The following is an 18,536-nucleotide window of genomic DNA, read 5'->3' on the forward strand; positions in this document are numbered from 1 at the left end:
GTTTCCACAATCAGCTGTAAGCAGTGGTCAGAGAAGGCTCTAAGGTCAAAAGAGACCACGCTGAAGACCTGGAAGTTGACTGGAGAGAAAGCAGAAGAGTTTAAGGAAATCACTCAGGGCTCTAGCACTTCAGAAGGAAGCAGAAATAGGTGAAGCTAAAGAGGAATGGCAGCTCCTCAAAAAAAGCATGTGTGAGGACAACAAAACAGACATGTAGTTGCACCAGGTGTGGAAAAAATATGCATAAGGAAAGCTGGTGGTGGAATGCAAAAGTCAAGGAAATCATTAAAAGAAAAAAGGATTGCAGGAAAAAGTGAGAGTAAGAAAAGAAGGACCAGGCTAAGAAGGAATACTGGTTGGCTAACAGAGGCTGAGAGAGCAGTTGCAGTAACAAAGAACAAGGCATCAGAGGCACTTAAGATATTTCTGGAAAGTGACTTGTCAGTTGACACAAAGAAACTCTATCAGGTTGCAAGGCAAAGACAGAAAGATAAATAGGACAGTCAGACACCCTTTATAAGGGATGCCATCAACAACCTGCTCACCAGCCTAGAGGACATCAAATGCAGATGGAAGGAGTAGTTAAAGCAGCTTCTAAATGAAGAAAACCCTACAGAAGCTGTACTGCCCCATACACACCTTACAATGAAAGAAGAGGAGGATCCCACCCTAGAAGAAGTAAGAACAGCACTAACGCCAATGAAGTCAGGGAAAGCAGCAGGGTCAGATGAGATCACAGCAGATATAATTAAGGTGCTGGGTGAGTTAGGGAGAAAAATGGCTCCAAAGGATACTCATAGCAGTATGGAGAAAAAGGCATGCCACAAATGACTGAAGAATAAGCATTCCATTACCAGTGTGGAAGAACATAGGGGACATTCACAACTGGGAGCAGTCCTTCAATGGCTCAAAGTCCCAGAAACATTGGTAGAATTAATGCAGGCCAATGACACAAGTATGAACAGTATTTGGACTTAAATTGGGGTTCCCAGTGAGAGTAGGTGTGCATCAAGTTAATCTCTGAGTCCACTGCTATTCAGACTGGCAATGGACTACATTAGCAAGCCTCTCAGAGGGAAAGATTAACAAAACTGGAGTATGTAGATGATGTGGCATTACAGACAGTCTCTGAAGAAGAACGTCAGCAAATGATAGTGGAATAGAATGCAAAACTGAAGGCACATCAGATGAAACTGAGTTCAATTAAGGTAGTTGTAATGGCAGCAAATGGGGGAAATCAGAAGAGGCTGAAAACTGAGAAAACTGAGACAGAAAGCAAAAAAAATAGTACAACAGAATACCAGTTTCAAGTATCTCAGAGGGGTGGTTGAGGAGAAAGGAAATCTGAGTGAGGAAGTCAAAGCTGGAATCAGAGGGACTGCAGTCTACTGGCAAAGAGTGTCAGAGGAATGCCAAAGAAGCTGAAAAGTAAGGTGTACAAAATAATGGTGTGATCATCACACCTGGGCAGTGTAGGCATAGCAGTCGAAGAAGCTATAAGTGATAAACATAAAGTGCCTGAGATGGCTGGTCAGATACACACTGTGAGATAGATGAAGAAATAAAATCAGATCAGAAGTCCAAGTAGCTCCAATTGCAGAGAAGGCCAGAGAGGATAGACTACTGTGATTAGATACATGTTCGGAAAAAAGAAGACAATTTGGTGAAGAAAGATTTGAGACAGAGAGGAAAAAGCAAGAGGAAATGAGGGCATCCAGCAAAGATATGGATGCATTGTGTGAGAGAAGACCTGCAGAAGTCAAGGAATGACTTCCGAAGAAGGTAGGAACGTGGTATTGAACTGAGAGAAACACCTTGACCCCCATGTAGAAAAATAGGAAAAATGGGGTGGTGATGATGATTTTTGGCATTAAGCAGAGCAGTCTCGATGTAGTGTGGTTTGAAATTTACTGCAAGCCTTTTTGTTTTGATGGAATATCCAGAAGGGAGACTTTGCCTAAAGAGGCATGGTGGGAGCACCAAATGCTTTGGCCAGTTTGGGAAGTCCATGCAATGAAAGATACAGGCCATACTTGTTGAAACTAGTTCATCTGTCAATAATCTCATCCCAGGCTGACACACTCTGCTGGTCATCCTGATCATTAATCCATCTCTTGGCCAGTGAACCCATTCATTCCGCCTTTACCAGGCTGTGAATTGGCCAAAAGGGGACATCATTCAAGTGGCCATCAGGGGTGGTTTGAGATTCTGTTATACATATTTTATACCCTACTCCCCATGCACATGCATGGATACGTTTCTTACAGGCAGCCATGGAATGGATAGACTGCATTGGACAGCTCCTCCACTTTTGTTAGGCATTTCCATCAAACAATCCCCTTTTTTTGCAATAAGGCAATCTATGCCCTCCTCCCTGGTTTCCACCAGGAAAGATAATTTCTGCACACATGCTCCATGACTTTGCACACCCTCTCCCTTCCAGCAGAAGGTGAACAAACTCCACGCCTTCACTCCTCTCTCACCCTGGTAGCACAGCTCTCAACTGTCCAGATTTTTAGTCTGTTCCCAATAAAATTTGTGGTTTTCTGGCAAATCACTGAGGATTGAACTCACTAAATAAACATTTGGGTTTGAGACTTCAGATCTTTCAGAAAATGCATTTTAACACAATTCCTATTATTCTAGCAACTTTGTAAATTTGTAAGAACAATATTTAAAAATCTGTCCCTATTTTTGGGCCTTTGTCCCTCACTATTTTAGGATCTGCCCAGATTTTTTGCTCTAAGAGGTTGAGAGGTGTGTCTGGCAGGCTCCGTCAGTAACATGACGGTAATCAAACCTCAGTCACCTGGGACATAGTGAGGGCTCCATCTCTCTATGCCTTGGAGCCAGAAATGTAGTGCATATGATTGCTGTCACACAGGTTTTTGCTTAATATGGTGTCGGACTTCTTTTTCTCTCAGACCATATATCAAAAAACATCACAGTTGGAGATTTACATTTCTGTAAAATCAAGCCAGAAAATTTAGATATGAGCATGGTTCAAAGGAAAATGTTTTATTTGATTTTATTTACTTTTGTATTTACTGAGCAGGAAATTTCAGCTGAACATTGTCCCTTTTCTTTAAAAGTTTAAGAAACAGAGTGCTACAGAATCAATTTCAACATATTTATTTAGTCATAAAAACCTTGCTGGTGGCATAGGTGGGTAAAGCCTATTTTGATTAGTGGCTTGGATGCTTAACAGCATGGTAGAGAGGATGGGTGTGTCTATCCTGGAGGGGAGAAAACCTGAGAAGTGGTTCTTCATTAAGATCTGGTGGAGAGTAGTACTCAGATGAACATGCCTGGGCTGGGTGGGGGGAGTTGTACAAGCAGAGGAAGGTATGGCTATCCTACGGGATTTCTACTGAGCACTTCTCAAGTATACAATGATGTTTCGCAGTGCAGCATACTTAGTCTAATACTTTTAGGATAATTTTTCCTGATGTCAGCATAAAGATAGAACTTAGTTTGCATCCAATAAACGATAGTCACATTGACAGTCAAGGTATTTTCTTCTTGAAGGAAATTGTCAATAAGCTTGATAATTCAACCCAAGAACCTGTTATCTGGTTGGAGATAGAATGCAGTATGGCAGTTTTGAAGGAATTGGGTAATACTGCAGTTACCGTCCAAGTTAGCTGTGTATGTAAATTACTTCCTAAAAGCATAATCATGACATATTTGCTTCACAGAAGAAAGAAAACAATTTCATAATTTAGAATCCATTAAAGAAAAGTAGAATCTCTGTATCTATCATGGGACATCAAAATGTGAGAGGTGTAATTTTGTAGATCAAAGACTAGTGGATATTATTAGTTCATAATGGTGTGAATTGCAGCAGATTTAAATGGAAAGAGCATGATGGTATATTTAGTTTCTTAGAAGTATCACTGCAATATTTACATGAATTGTGGAACGATGCCAAGAAGTAGTTTTGGTAGTTGTAGTATGCAAGCATCACAGTTTAGTGAACTGGGCTGAGTGAGGATTTAGTTAAAATGTTAGATACATAAAGGAGGCTGGACAGTGGGCATGTTACATCTAGTGGCATGTGAGTATAGTCTGTCGTGAACTATTCAGACCTTTAAAGGATGTATACATTCTGATTAGTCCAAAGCATAACAAATCTAGCATGGAAGTCAGATTAATTTCCTTTGTATGCTGGGTTTGTTTATCACTGTTGCGGAGTAAAGAAAGATTGTAAAGAAGAAAGAGCTGAGTACAGATCCTTAAGAGACTTGGAAGAGAGTCATGCTTGGTGGTTACGTTTTATCAGCCCAACTAACATGTTCAGCTCTATTACTGAGGTTGCTGGAAAACCAGAAAAACAAACTATACCATATACTGTAAAATGGCATAGCTAGATATGATGCTTAATAAGTCTGAATGTACTTTGCAGGTATTCAAGGAAGTGGAGAAGAGCAGTTTCTTTCTCATGGTTGGACCAAAAGCTATTTTGGGAGGAAAAGAGAAGGTTATAATTTTACAGGTGTAGATGAAATTGTACATGAATGCCTTTCTGAATAAATATAGAAAAGGTAAAAAGTGGGGCAATTAGACAGACATTATAAGGGGGTTCACACTAGTGGAGCGAGACTATGATTGCAGATTTCTAGAGCTTGGAAACATAGACATCTCATATGTGGGATTTGATAAGTAAATTTATTGGATCTGCCGTGGCTTCACCTGATATTTTTAAATGTTCAGGTACAAGACCATTAGCATATACTGAGAACAGTTTTAACACCTTCCAGAATGAGGCTTTTGTAGGCAAGAGACCACATCAGGCACAGGTAAATTGGGGGGTGCACTAACATTTGGTATGGTTCTTTTAAAATAACTGGCTAATTTGAGAATTTTTAGAAGGATTGTGGATAGAAGAGAATTAGGCTGTCTAGCTTTCCCAGGGATGGCAAGCCAAATGATGCTAAACCATCAATGCTTAAGATCGTGGTGAAAAATCAGTCTGTTGAGATACAATGTAATTCATTTTACTGCTGAACACCACACACTGGACATTATTATGAAGTTTTCTGTGTTATCTGGTATAAGGTGGAGTTATTCTAATGTTAAAAATTTCAAGGATGGTCATGATGAATTTTAACAACTTGATTTATTGAAATAACAGTGGCATAGATTTGACTTTACTTTATTCATACTTGATGAGAGCCATGTTATTAAGGCTGGACAAAAGAAAAGTCCAAGACATGACAAAGACAAAAGGACAAGATGACTTGCTTGAAATTAAAGAAGAAAAAAGGCAAATGACTTGCTGTTGGGGACCTTCCATATTCTATGAGACACCATCCTGAGGATGCTAATATATTCCTAGACAGAAAATTGTGATCTATAACCAACTACATGAATCCAGCCTGATTCCCTTAAGCAACAGAGATGAGTTTGTTTACATTGTAATGGACTGACAGGGTGTTAGCTATGATACTTCTTAAATATTCAGACTAGCTAGCCAATCCATATTAAAAACAATCACAGTCCAGGATGTTCTGTTTTTCATTTTATTAAGGATTAAATGCACTGAAAAAATCCAGTTCATTGAGTGGGGCAGTAGGGTTGCAGATGTCTGGATGAGTAACATGAAATAAATATCATCGGTATAAAAGATAAAGTTAAGGGAATAGGACCTAAATCAATAACAGATTCCCTGAATTCTGACCAATTTTGATATAATTCTGATAGCTCGTGACCATGAATTACCACGAATTACCACAGACGTGTATACATGGTCATAGATATGATTATGTGTGCATGTGATCATAGATGCGATCACGTGTGCATGTGATCATAGATCTGCAGTGCAAAGAGCTATGTTTGAAAGTAACGGGAAATCTTATGAATGGATCAGGGGTTGGACACGAACTCCCACTTCACTCAGGGAAATACTTTTGGTTTACAGATGATTCAGTAACATAAGCTGAGGATGATAAGGAATGATCCTGTGTACTGAGGCAAATGACTCTGCAGACTTTCTTCATTCATGCAGTTGGTGTCATAGGTTCAACCAAGGGCAGAACAGTACGCTTTATCACAATGTTTTCCAACCATGTTGTTACAGATACAGAAGTATTGTGAATTCTGCACTCCAAGTCAAATAAAACCAGACTAGGAGTAATGCAGAGGTTACATTTAAGAACATGCTCTCCCTATTCAGGGCTCCTGCATTTCACTATTCTACATATATTTGCATGTTTTTGTAATGCTGCTATTACATTGTCACACTCCATAATACTCTAGTGCAACATGACACATGATCATGCATTCACCAATGGGAGATGGTTATTTCTAGCATTATACTTCATGTTACAGATATGCGACTTTTGTGGGCCTTTTATTTCTATTTAGCATTCATCAAGTCTATAAAATTTTAGCTCACTGTGTTAAAGTAGAGGTAATTTTTCACAAAGTATATTATTCAGGTTGTGGACTGTTACTATGTGTATCAAATGAAGTGATGTAATCCCTAAGGTAGGTACAACATATGGTTAAACAAACTGACAAGTTTGTATTTCTGTTGGCTTCTATACTAAAAAGTTTTGGTTGTACCATCCACTAAAACATATTTTCTTGCATGTGGTTTCCATACATTTGCACATTTTCTGCATAAACACAGCAATTTAAGCAAACATATAATATATAATACAGTTGCAGAATTCCATGTGATAATCTGTTTAACTCCTCAAAGCAAGTTTTTTTTCAACATTTTGTTGCTCAGTGCCAAAAGATGTAGAAAGTGATTTTCATTTTATAAAATGGCAAATATACTTTTAAACTGTTTTGGAGCATAATCACTTAATCTGTAGTCCAGTGTACACTGCTTAAGGGTTTAAAATTCATAACTTCTTAAATTAAAAATAATAGTAAGTTTAACATTGTAACATCATTGACATGCTATCTTCTCAAGATGTCTTACATTGTGTTAGTCTTAAGCCAAAATTAGTCAAAATATTATTACCCTAAAAACAAAGTGATAATAATAATAATAATTTGAACTGATTGTGGTTAGAAATATTTGGTAATTGGATAAGAATAAAGCATGGTGGTCTTGATTTTTAGCCAGAAACTAATTAAAAAGTGGTTAACCACAAAATCCAAGAAGTATAATTTGAATTGATTGAGTTTACCATATTTGATGCACAAATAACACTAAAGCATGGTGGTCTTGATTTATGTAAATAATGAGAGGACAGATCTGTTTCCTGACTCTGCATTAAAAAACAACATTGAGCTGTTAGTCTGCAGTCATTCCCGATAACTACTCATTCATGTTGTTTAAAACCCAGGAAAATGTATTTAATTTAGCAATGCTGACAACTTCTGTTCCAGGGGAACTGACTCATTACTCATCCCAGGTACAATATATAATGAAAACAGCGATTAATTAAGTTACAGACTCAGTAGGGATTACTGTCATAAACAGGAACTTTAGTAATTTTTGAAATTAGTTTTCTAGTAGAACTGAGAAACATACTCAAGTTGCAACAATATGGGGTATATTGTGTGCAGACATAGCTCTCAACTGTCCAGATTTTCACAGAATATGTCCAGATTTTTGATTCATATTTTTGGTGCATTTCTTATAAAATTGTAGTTTCCTGGCAAATCATTGAGGACTGAAGTCAGAAAATAATGGAAGACACTTATTGCTAATGCAAAACCTGTTATTCTGTCAACTTTCTAAGTTTGTAACAGCAATATTTAAAAAGTGTCCCTATTTTTGGGCCTTTGTCCCCCCATTATTTGTGGCTTTGTCCAGATTCCTTGCCCTAAGAGGTTGAGAGGCATATAAGTGTTGAACCTGCATAAAACATTACTATGGCGAACATCAGGAAAATTATTTTTCCATGAATTACACCTATTTTCTTTCATGAATTAATTTTAGAAGCATTTAATAGTCAGTGTTCTAAAGAAACACATTTTGTACATTTGTCACATTTGTCATTCCTTTCTATTAAAAATAAAAGTCAAAATTCTTGAGATTTCTAGTGGCATGGGTGGGAGATTGGCATAAAGGTTAAGGTATTTAACTTAAAGATGCACGGTACAGGGTTTGATTCTCACATGGGGTAGTTGGTTAGGCTTAAAATGGCCCATAAGGGCAGTTAGCGTAGTATGAACCTATAAGCACATATGAGCACACACCTATGAGCATATAGGAATAGAGAGCTTAAGTCATGACTTTGTCCCACATGACTTGAGTTGGATTAGTGGCTGGGATGCCTGACAGTGCTAGCAGGAGAGGTTGGATGTGCATTTCCTGAGGGAGAGGTCAGAGTAATGCAGCTGGCTTCATAATGCCACATCCCTCAGGGGAGTGGTGGTAATGCATGTGGTGGCATGGTCTGAGTGCAGGCATTAAGCTTGCTAAACATAACGTTTTCTTGGCCTTCATGACTGATGTGCAGAAGCATGCACTCATAGGGTACTACAGGCCTCTGTGATGATGGGGATCGCACATCCCCCACCCAGCGATGAGGGTTAGGCCATTACAAATACCCTCAATGCATCATCATGGTTGCCTGAATAATAACCCTACGCAATGAATTGAATGAGTCATGTCCCACTGGTGGGAGGTTTGAAGTTTGTAAGGCATGGGGGGAAAACCACATTGAAAAAAAGGTCAGCAAACAGTCATTTGTCAGAAAGAACATAAACCTATAAAATAAGTTTTGTCAGTAGTTATTTAATATAAGAAACTAATGTTTCTACATTGAAACACAGTGAAATATATAAACTGATACTACTTCAGATTAAAATGTATTTGTAACTAAAGGAAGCAAACCATGCCAGGTTGGTATCATGATGACTGCCTTAATGGATTATCTTAATGCTTTATATTTAATGACTGATAGCTACATTGCATATAACTGTATACAATGTGCCTGTGTGCATGGCCTAAGTGCATAACTGTCAGGTTCCTCTAATTGTATTTGGCATGCCTATAATTTTATCTACTTTTAGCATCACATCATAGACATATGAGGCATGGATTGTTTTACATGAATAGACAAAACCTGACAGAAAGCAAAGACCACTTGACCCACTTGGCCTAACCATTTCCCTAGCTATAGGGTAAGCTGCAGGTCTTACCGTTCAAACAGCTTATTACTTGTATCATATAATTCTGTTATGTCCTTCACAAGTATGATAGAAGTTGCTAGCATTTTTGGCCTTACTTTCTGTTCAGAAAGACTGTCCTTGTTGACTTTATTGGGAAATCATTGTTCCTCTGTCATCTCTGACCCACATGCTGTGTAACCTCAGACTGCATGCACTTGTTCTCTCCTCTCTTCTTCATTTTTATTTATTTATTTAATTTGGAAAGATGGTATCCTAGTGTCTGTTTGCCTTAATTCTGATAAGGTGTTTAAAATATAACATATAAATGATATATGTTAAGGTAGTCTAGTCTCTCTTGATATGACCCAGGCTGTGCCTGCAAATAATCTGTTACAATCAGTGTACTTCTCAGGTAAACAATCTAAATAAAATAAAAATAAAATTGAAATTGATATAGCTTTTACTGCAGACCATGCACACTTTGTGCAGCCCTCCTTTCAGTTACCTCCATCTTGTCTATCTCCCAAAGACAATGAGGCCTCTGTTTACACAGATAACAGCATTTTGTTTTCTGCTGCTGAAGTCCCTTCCTACACATGCCAGCACTGTTTTTTTTTCTTTCACATATCAGTGTTTTAATAGACCTCCTTGTTTTTATGCCAGATTGGTTACTTATCTTTACATCATCTGATGTATGTACCTTCAGATACATTTCCTCGTTTCTTGTTATTATTGCATTCACTATAGCAAATGACAAAGGAAAATGGAGTTACTCAGGTGAGGAGAATGTGCACAACCACAGTATTTATTTATTTGCATTTGTTTACCGGGATGGATCATCTGGGCCAGAAGTGCCCATTTTCAGTGGAGTCCCGGGGAGAAAAGCTCCACATACAAGACATTTCACATACAATACAGAATTTACATTAATAAAGACATTTAGTCACAGCTCTACTTCCAGTTTGGGGTTCAGTTTCACACTGCCATTTCCTACAGTTATGAAAGTCAGGATGTTCTTCGTGGTTCACTGTTACAGTCATTACTGTAGGGTTCTTCCTGCTGGCAGCAGCCCTCGATCGGCCAGAGTCCCAAAGTCGGGTCCGACATCGGCTGAAGTCGCTCCTGCCCTGACGTCGGTGTGCCAGGGGTATAAAGACCTCAGCCGACGCCATTTTCTCCAGTCTTTCTTGCCGTGCGGTGCCCGTTGCAAAGCAGTTCGCAAGTGCAGGTCGACCGACTCCTGTTTATTTTTGGTGGCTTTTGAATTGAAGACTTCTTCTTTTGAGCTAAGTACCCCGTTGGGGAAACCTTTTTATTGCTCCAGCCCGATGTCAGAAAAAGTTAATAACTGTATTTCTTGTGGGAAGCAAATACCTCATAAGGATTTTCACTCTTACTGTATACCTTGCTTAGGTCCTGACCACGATGTAGCTAATTGTAGGTTTTGTGCTAAGTTTAATCAATGCACTATTAGGCGTAGGTATGATTTTGCCTTCCATTATTTTGGAAAAAGATTTAATTACAATATGTCGTCGGATTCTTATCCAGCTACTGCAGTATATAAGAGGTGCAAGGATAAAGACAGGCCTCCGAGGTCCAAAGTGGACGACTTTATTCAACCAGAGCCAGTTGCCGGTTCGGCTGTCATCAGTGAGGCGCTTTCGCAGCCCCTGTCATCCGCCACTTTTGAACCGGTTGTCTGTACCGACTCCCGTGAGGAGCCGATGGGGCCTTCAGACTTTTCAGGGATTGGACCTCCAGATATTGCTCCCTCAGATGGGTCTGGAGCCGCTGTGCAGGCACCGGCTTCTGAGGGGGGTTTTAGGCCTACACAGCTTCATGTACAGATGACTCCAGTTTTGCAGTCAAGGACAAAGGCAAAGATTAAGGCTCTGGCAAAGACAAAGCAGCATGCACAGGCACCTTCTGTTCAGGGCCCTAGACCTCAAAGACAGATGCTTAGAATGGCTGAAGACCTGTTAACTATGATCAGGGGTTCTCATCCCCCTCCTGACAAGAGACCTAGGCTAGAGCCAGTTTATGATTCCTCAGATCAAGTTTCGATTTCTTCTGCTTCTTCTTCTGAGCAGGATTATTCCTTCCCTCCTTATGAGGATTCTGATGCTGAAGAATCCCTTCCTTCGGCCTCTCCTCCTGAGGATTATTCATTTGGGGAAACCTTGCATGACTTGAGAGAGCATTTTCACTGGGAAGGGCAGGAATACTCTGAATCTAAGAAAAGGCTTAGGGATTTTCTTCTGCTTCCACAGCATAGACCCCTGGCTATTCCCCCTGTATTGGACATTGTGGATGATGTTTTTACAGAGGCATCTCTCTCCTGATTCTTTTCCTCCTGCTCCTGTCAAACCGGATAGGTATTATAGGGTTCCAGATTCCCACAAATATCTTTTTAAGAATCCTTCAGCTAATCCAGAAACTATTTCTCAGGGCCCTAAGGGTGTTAAAGCGGCCTCTGCTAAAAATCCTATTCCCTCTGACCGAGAGTCCAGAGCCTTGGAAAGATGGGGCAAAAAAGTTTATACTTCTGCTACATTGTCTATTAGAGCTTTGAATTGTCAATTTCATATGTTAAAATATCAGCAATACCTTTTGTCTGTGTTAAAGCAAAAGATGTCTGCTGTTTCTGGTGGTGCAGACAATAAGGAATTACAGGATTTATTGCATGCTGCTGAGCAGGTGGGTAAACATACCCTGCACTGTGGTTTTGATTCTTTGGAGGCTTCTTGCAGGGCTGCAGCAACTGGCACAGTTATTAGAAGGCATGCTTGGTTAAAGGAGCAAAGTTTGCCTGAGCAGGTTAAAGCAAAGCTTTTAGATGCCCCTTTGCAACACAATGTTTTGTTTGGGGCCAAAGCTGAGGAAGTATTGAAGAAAATGGAAGACAAAGCCAAATCTATGCAGACGGTTAAAGATTTTCTACAGGTACAACCCCCTAGATTTAGCAGTAATTGGCCAGCTAAACCTTGGTCCTTTCCGAGCTCAGACAGACCTCAGAGGGGCAGATACAGGCATTCCAGAGGTAGGGGTCAGACACAGCCCCCTTTCAGAAATAAACCGTGGAGTGCCCCCTCTCCCAAGGGAGGGGAAGATAGGTCACAACCTTACAGGAAACAGTCATTATGACTCTCCCTTACTAGCTCCAGGGGCTCCCCTCCTGGATGCGCCTTTGGAAGGAAAATCTCTCTTTTTTATCACAATTGGAGCCGCATAACCCAAGACAAATGGGTTCTGGACATAGTTTCAAGGGGTTACAGGTTTCATTTCCATACCTTGCCAAAATCAAACGGATGGCCAGATCTGCCAAAGCATCAATGGGCAGAGGCACAATGGCAAGTTTGGTCCCTCATGGATATGAGGGCCATAGTTTTGGTACCAGATTCAGAAATGGGGAAAGGGTTTTATTCAAGACTTTTCCTGGTTCCCAGGAAGGAAAATGCATGGAGACTAATCCTGGACCTTTCCGTATCGAACACCTTCCTAGAAATTCCAAAATTCAAGATGCTCACTCTGCAGCAGCTGCTGCCTATGCTGAGCAAGAACGCTTGGATGGTGACTTTGGACTTGAAGGAGGCTTACCTGCATATTCCCATACGGCAAGAGTGCAGAAGGTACCTGAGATTCAAAGTGGGCTTGAGGCATTACCAGTTCTCTGTGCTGCCCTTTGGCTTATCTACTGCGCACAGGGTCTTTACAAAGTGCCTGGCACCAGTAATGGCATTTTGCAGACAGAAGGGAATTCAAATATACCCTTATCTGGACGATTGTCTCATTCAAGCAGACGACAAGGAGACTTTACTTCAGCATCTAGCATTTGTGCAGCATCTTCTCTTGTGCCTAGGGTTCACAGTGAACCTAAAGAAATCAAACCTGGTGCCCACACAGCAAATTACTTTCCTGGGTGTGCTTCTGAGCTCTACAACCCAGATGGCTTATTTGACACCAGACAAAAAAGTGCAACTGACTTCTTATTTCAAAAATCTAGCTTTAATGAGTCAGCTGTCTGCAAGAAAAATTCTGCAGGCTCTGGGTTACATGGCATCCTGCATTCTGTTAATACCATATGCAAGGCTGCATATGAGGAAGATACAGTGGTACCTCAAGAGTGTATGGTCTCAGTATTGCCACAGTCTGGAAACAGTGATTGCAGTTTTGCCTTGTCTCTGGCAGGAGTTTCTTTGGTGGGCCGAGGCCTGTCTCCAGAACAAGGGGAGGCCTTTCTGTCCCATTCCAGCCAATCAAGTCATAACGACCGATGCTTCAGATTATGCATGGGGAGCCCACATGCAAGGGAAATGTCTTCAGGGTGCCTGGACAGAGGACCAAATGCATCTGCACATAAATTTGAAGGAGATGCTAGCTGTACAGAATGCCCTGACAGCCTTCAAAGATCTTATTCTACCAGGGCAATTACTGATAAAGACGGACAACACTACAGTGATGTGGTACATAAACAAGCAGGGAGGCTCTCACTCTTACCCCCTGTGCAGATTGGCCATGGCTCTGTGGAACACAGCATTAGCCAACAAGGTGGACTTACAAGCTCAATTCCTGCCAGGAAAGGACAACACTCTGGCAGACAGTCTAAGCAGAAATCTTTCAGAGCCACACGAATGGATGTTGGATGTTCGGATATTCAGGATGATAATGGAGGCGTGGGGGTGCCCGGACATAGATCTTTTTGCATCTCCCCAAAATCATCAACTTCAAACGTTCTGCACGAGGACCTACCACAAGCTAGCATGGAAAGTGGATGCCCTTTCATTCAGTTGAAAGCACCTCTCAGTATATGCTTTTCCTCCTTTGCCTCTTCTGCCTCGGATACTTCTGAAAATCCAACAGGACAGACCGCAAATGATTTTACTGGCTCCCAACTGGCCTCGGCAATTCTGGTATTCCACCCCTGATGAACCTGGCTCAGGGTCCACCCTGGATTTTGCCACAACTTCCACATCTACTGTCTCAGCGAGACGGCCAGATCCTGCACAGCCATGTCAAAACTCTGAATCTAGCAGCCTGGCGGATCCAGGGTCTTTAAACAGTTCTACCCTTACCAAACAGGTACTGGACGTAATTCTTGAAGCTAGACGGCCCAGCACCAGGAAATCTTATGCAGATAAATGGAAAGATTTTGCTCCTGGACTCAGGCCCAGGGTTTTGATTCTGCAGTTCCAAACATTCCTCTGATTTGACAATGCCTAACAGAGATGTTACATAAGGGTCTTTTTCATCTATCAAAATTCATGCTTCTGCTATTTCTGCACATTACAATACGGATCCCCCAATCTTTTCTCATCCGTTACTTAAGCAATATATGAGAGGGGCGAAGAATATAAGGCCTCCTTTAAGAGCACCAGTTCCCACTTGGGATCTCAACTTTGTTTTGGAAAAGTTAACTTTGTCTGCTATTGAACCTGCAGCTTCCACAGATTTAAAGTTTTTATCATGGAAAACTGCTTTTCTTTTAGCCATTACCTCTGCCATAAGAGTTTCGGAACTGCAAGCTCTCATGGCTGTGGAACCCTTTATTATTTTTCATCAGGACAGGGTGTCCCTGAGGACTAATCCCACCTTTATGCCTAAGGTGGTTTCGAAAGTAGCCTTGAATCAGACTATTCATTTGCCTACCTTTTATCCTAATCCTCAAAGTGAAGAGGAAAGTATTTTGCATTCTTTAGATATACACAGGCAGCTTCATTTTTACCTGGACAGGGCCAAGATTTTCAGGAAATCGGACCAATTGTTTGTGGCTTATGCTTTTACCTCACAGGGGAGAGCAATCACTAAGCAGACTATTTCTAAGTGGATTGCCCACTGCATCAATTTCTGTTACTCTCATCATGGTAAGCCTGTTCCTGTTAATGTCAGAACACATTCTACCAGAGCTACTGCCACTTCAGCAGCTTTTCTCTGTGGAGTTCCTACCAAGGAGATCTTAGAAGCTGCAACTTGGAGTTCTGTGCATACTTTTTCTAAGCACTACAATCTCCCTCTCTATTCTAAATCTAGGGCAGACTTTGCCTCTGCAGTCCTGCAGGGTTTTGTGGCCACCCCTTCTGTTCCTTCTCCATCCACCCTTTCTTAGCTTTGGGATTCAACCCTACAGTAATGACTGTAACAGTGAACCACGAAGAACATAGTACATTTGTGTACTCTTACCATAAATGTAGATGTTCGAGTATGTTCACTGTTACAGTCTGGGTTACCCTCCCTCCTGTCCCCTCTTTTGTTGTTCTTTCAGTGCTGTCTGTGTCTCCTTGACATTTCTTTTTTCTCTGAGGTAATTTTGCTGGTGATATTTGGGAATGTTTTGGTTTATGTTTGCTTATTCCTTTTGATTAAGCTTTTGGCCTTTATTTTTGGGCACCTGACATCTGGGGCAAGAAAAACTGGGGAAAATGGCATCGACTGAGGTCTTTATACCCCTGGCGCACTGATGTCAGGGCAGGAGTGACTTCAGCCGATGTTGGACCCGACTTTGGGACACTGGCCAATCGTGGGCTGCTGCCAGCATGAAGAACCCTACAGTAATGACTGTGACAGTGAACAAACTCGAACATCTACATTTATGGTAAGAGTACACAACTGTACTTTCTGGTGATTATTCAGTTATTCAGAGTAATTACAGGGCCCTGTGAAGAAGTCAGGACAAACTTGTGCTGTTAATGGTCAATGCACTGCTGAATCAGAGATTATGTGAGTGGGAGCATGCACATCATTCCCCTCCCAAGCAGCCGCTGTGAGTTATCAGGCTGACTAAAGGAAGGGGTTAGAAAGGATGAGACTGGGACCTCAAGTGACCAGTACACTGGACAACTCTCTAATGCCTGACTCCCAGTTTGAGAAAAACAAATGAACCAGAGGGCTAATATTTCCCTCTCCAGGAGGAAAAATGAGCCAATAGGACACAGACAGGGGAACCACAGATCAAGATCCAAGGGAGAGGTTAGAAAAAGCTCTTCAGAGTATTTGTTGACTGCCTTACTGGAGGGCTCAAGTAGCTACTGATTACCAGGCTGTGATTTGTTGATCAAGCACCAAGAGCTCTTTTTTCTTCTATTTAGACCCCAGTGCTTCCTAAGCATTGAGCCGCTGCCTCAACTGCTACTTTGCTCTCCATCACCACAGTAAGAGCAATCCTTCTCATGGCCATTATACAATCAGCCATGAGTGGTAATTCTCCTTAAAAGCTTAAGGCCTTTGCTGGGGTGGAAGATGTGTTCCCCCACATCAGCAGGGTGGGGTGGGTGGGCAGAATGTAGTTTGAATGTACACACTTGTGACCACCTGTCAATGAAGGCTATCACATCTGAGGTTTGGCAAGCTGAACACATGCACCCGGCCTGCCTCTCACTTCACCTGCCCTCATCCAAAGGGTTGTAGTGTAGGATGATCTTGCTCTTACCCCTACCCCTGAGACAAGCACACCCATCTACCCCATGCAGCTGCCAGTGCAGGTATTGATACAAGAGTCTCCAGAGCCACAGTCACCATTTGTCCCTCTATGTCAGTGGAGCAGACACCCAGAGATGTTTTTCAGGGAAGCCTAGGGAGAAGAACTGCAAAATATTCAGTAGGAAAAAACAAATCAGAAAAGTGCAGCACATTCAAAACAGGCGGAAACTGCGAATCATGTGTCTAGAGAGAGACTTTAAATTGTTTGCATCATACTTGCATTTCAACATCTCATCACCATAGATACCACATGCAAAGTTGACAAAAAGTAACAGTCTTGGATTTGCAGGCAATGACAGGAATTGCAGATAATAGAAGTATTACAGCCATGAGTAAAGAAGTTAAGGTATTCAGAAAAAGGTGATTTCCCTTCTATTAAAATGAAATGTATATAATCAGTCAAATGTAGTGCAATGGTGTAATGGCTAACGTTACTGCCTCACACCATTTTGTTCCCCAATTTGATTCCTCACGAAGGTGTTTTTTGTACAAGATTTGCATGTCTTCCCTGTGTTTGTATGACTTTACACTGGCACCCCAAAAATATGCAAACAGCGGAAATGATGTGCCTCCATATTTGCCCAGGTGAGAGTATGTGACTGAGTTTCTGTGCACGTGCACAAATCTATGTGCATCCTGAGATGGACTGGCATCCTGCCCAGGAGTGGTTCTATAGATTCATAGATTCACAGATTATCACTAGGCTAATGACCCGGGGGGATGAGTCGCTTTCTAAGCTTAGTCAAGTTTTCCTGAAAGAATAATGATGTTCTGTATTCAAAAAGGACATTGAGACACAGGCATTAATAAGCTACCCCTGTCCATAAGAGACTGTTTAAAGTTGTTTTTGCACCTGCACTTTTAAAGTTTGTCCTGTTTGTTGCTTTTACCTGTTGAGGCTACACACTCAAGTGCGCTAGCCTGTGTTACATATTTATTGCATTTTCCTGCTGTTTGTTGCAAAAAAAAAAAAAATTATCCTTGTTTCCCATCTTTCCTGACCTAGAGTAGCCCAAATACAGGCTTTGCTGTATTCTGGACTTTTGGAAAGTTCCTGTGTTGCCCATTTCCTTTCTTGGATAAAGGGACACTTCTTTGTTCACCATTGGCAGTGGGGAGCTTCGAGCAGCCTATCTATCCCTGGAGGAGTGTTCCCAGCACAAGAATCTGGTAGTCTATTGGCCATTTTGGGCCAATTTCTAGCTCTTTCAAGTCCCCCTGTATAAAACCCGCTTTACCCTGATTTTGCGCATAGCGCAGCATCGGGCAGCGCCGCTTAATTGGGTTTAAACCATTCTCGGCTCCACAAAGTCCCCACCAAAAGGGCAAATATCTATCCCAGCAGAGTGCTGCCCCCCTGACATCTCAGATCTAGTTCTCATAATAAACACCCTATTCCCACTCTAAAGCCTGGCACTTGCTCACTAAAGCAATTATATAAGTCAGCACTAAAAAAATAAAAGCACTACACCCTCACAAACTCCCCTTGAGTACTTTGTTCCCCATTGGCCCTTTTTTCAATTATAAAGGAATTCCCAATACTATTCTAGCAAGTCCAAAGGTCAGTTGTCAATCTCCTCTCCGGTCCAGCTGGTGAATCTGGGAATCTTGAGGCAATGTTACAACTGCCTCATGTACACAGACAACCCTCTCCTCCTCCCAACAAATTCCAACACATGTGAGAGATGCAACCATATAGCCAAACTGGAGGCTAAGCTCTCTCAACTCAGTACTGGCGTAACCAGTCAGGAGGAGAAGGAAATCACACTCACTACAATTCCAGTCTCACATAGACCTACCACGACAGCAAACCAAACACATAAACACACAAAAACATACTCGGAGGCTCTAAATAAAAATCTGCCTAAGCAACAGAGACCTCCAAAGCAGACACCCAAACAACCACTACCCCAATACAAAACATGTGCAACACATAGCTCACAAATCCAGTGTGCCGAACAGTCACAGCCCTTAAGGCTAAA

This window comes from Protopterus annectens, chromosome 1.part1 (assembly GCF_019279795.1).
Source record: "Protopterus annectens isolate FY-2018-M chromosome 1.part1, PAN1.0, whole genome shotgun sequence".
Taxonomy (NCBI): Eukaryota; Metazoa; Chordata; order Ceratodontiformes; family Protopteridae; genus Protopterus; species Protopterus annectens.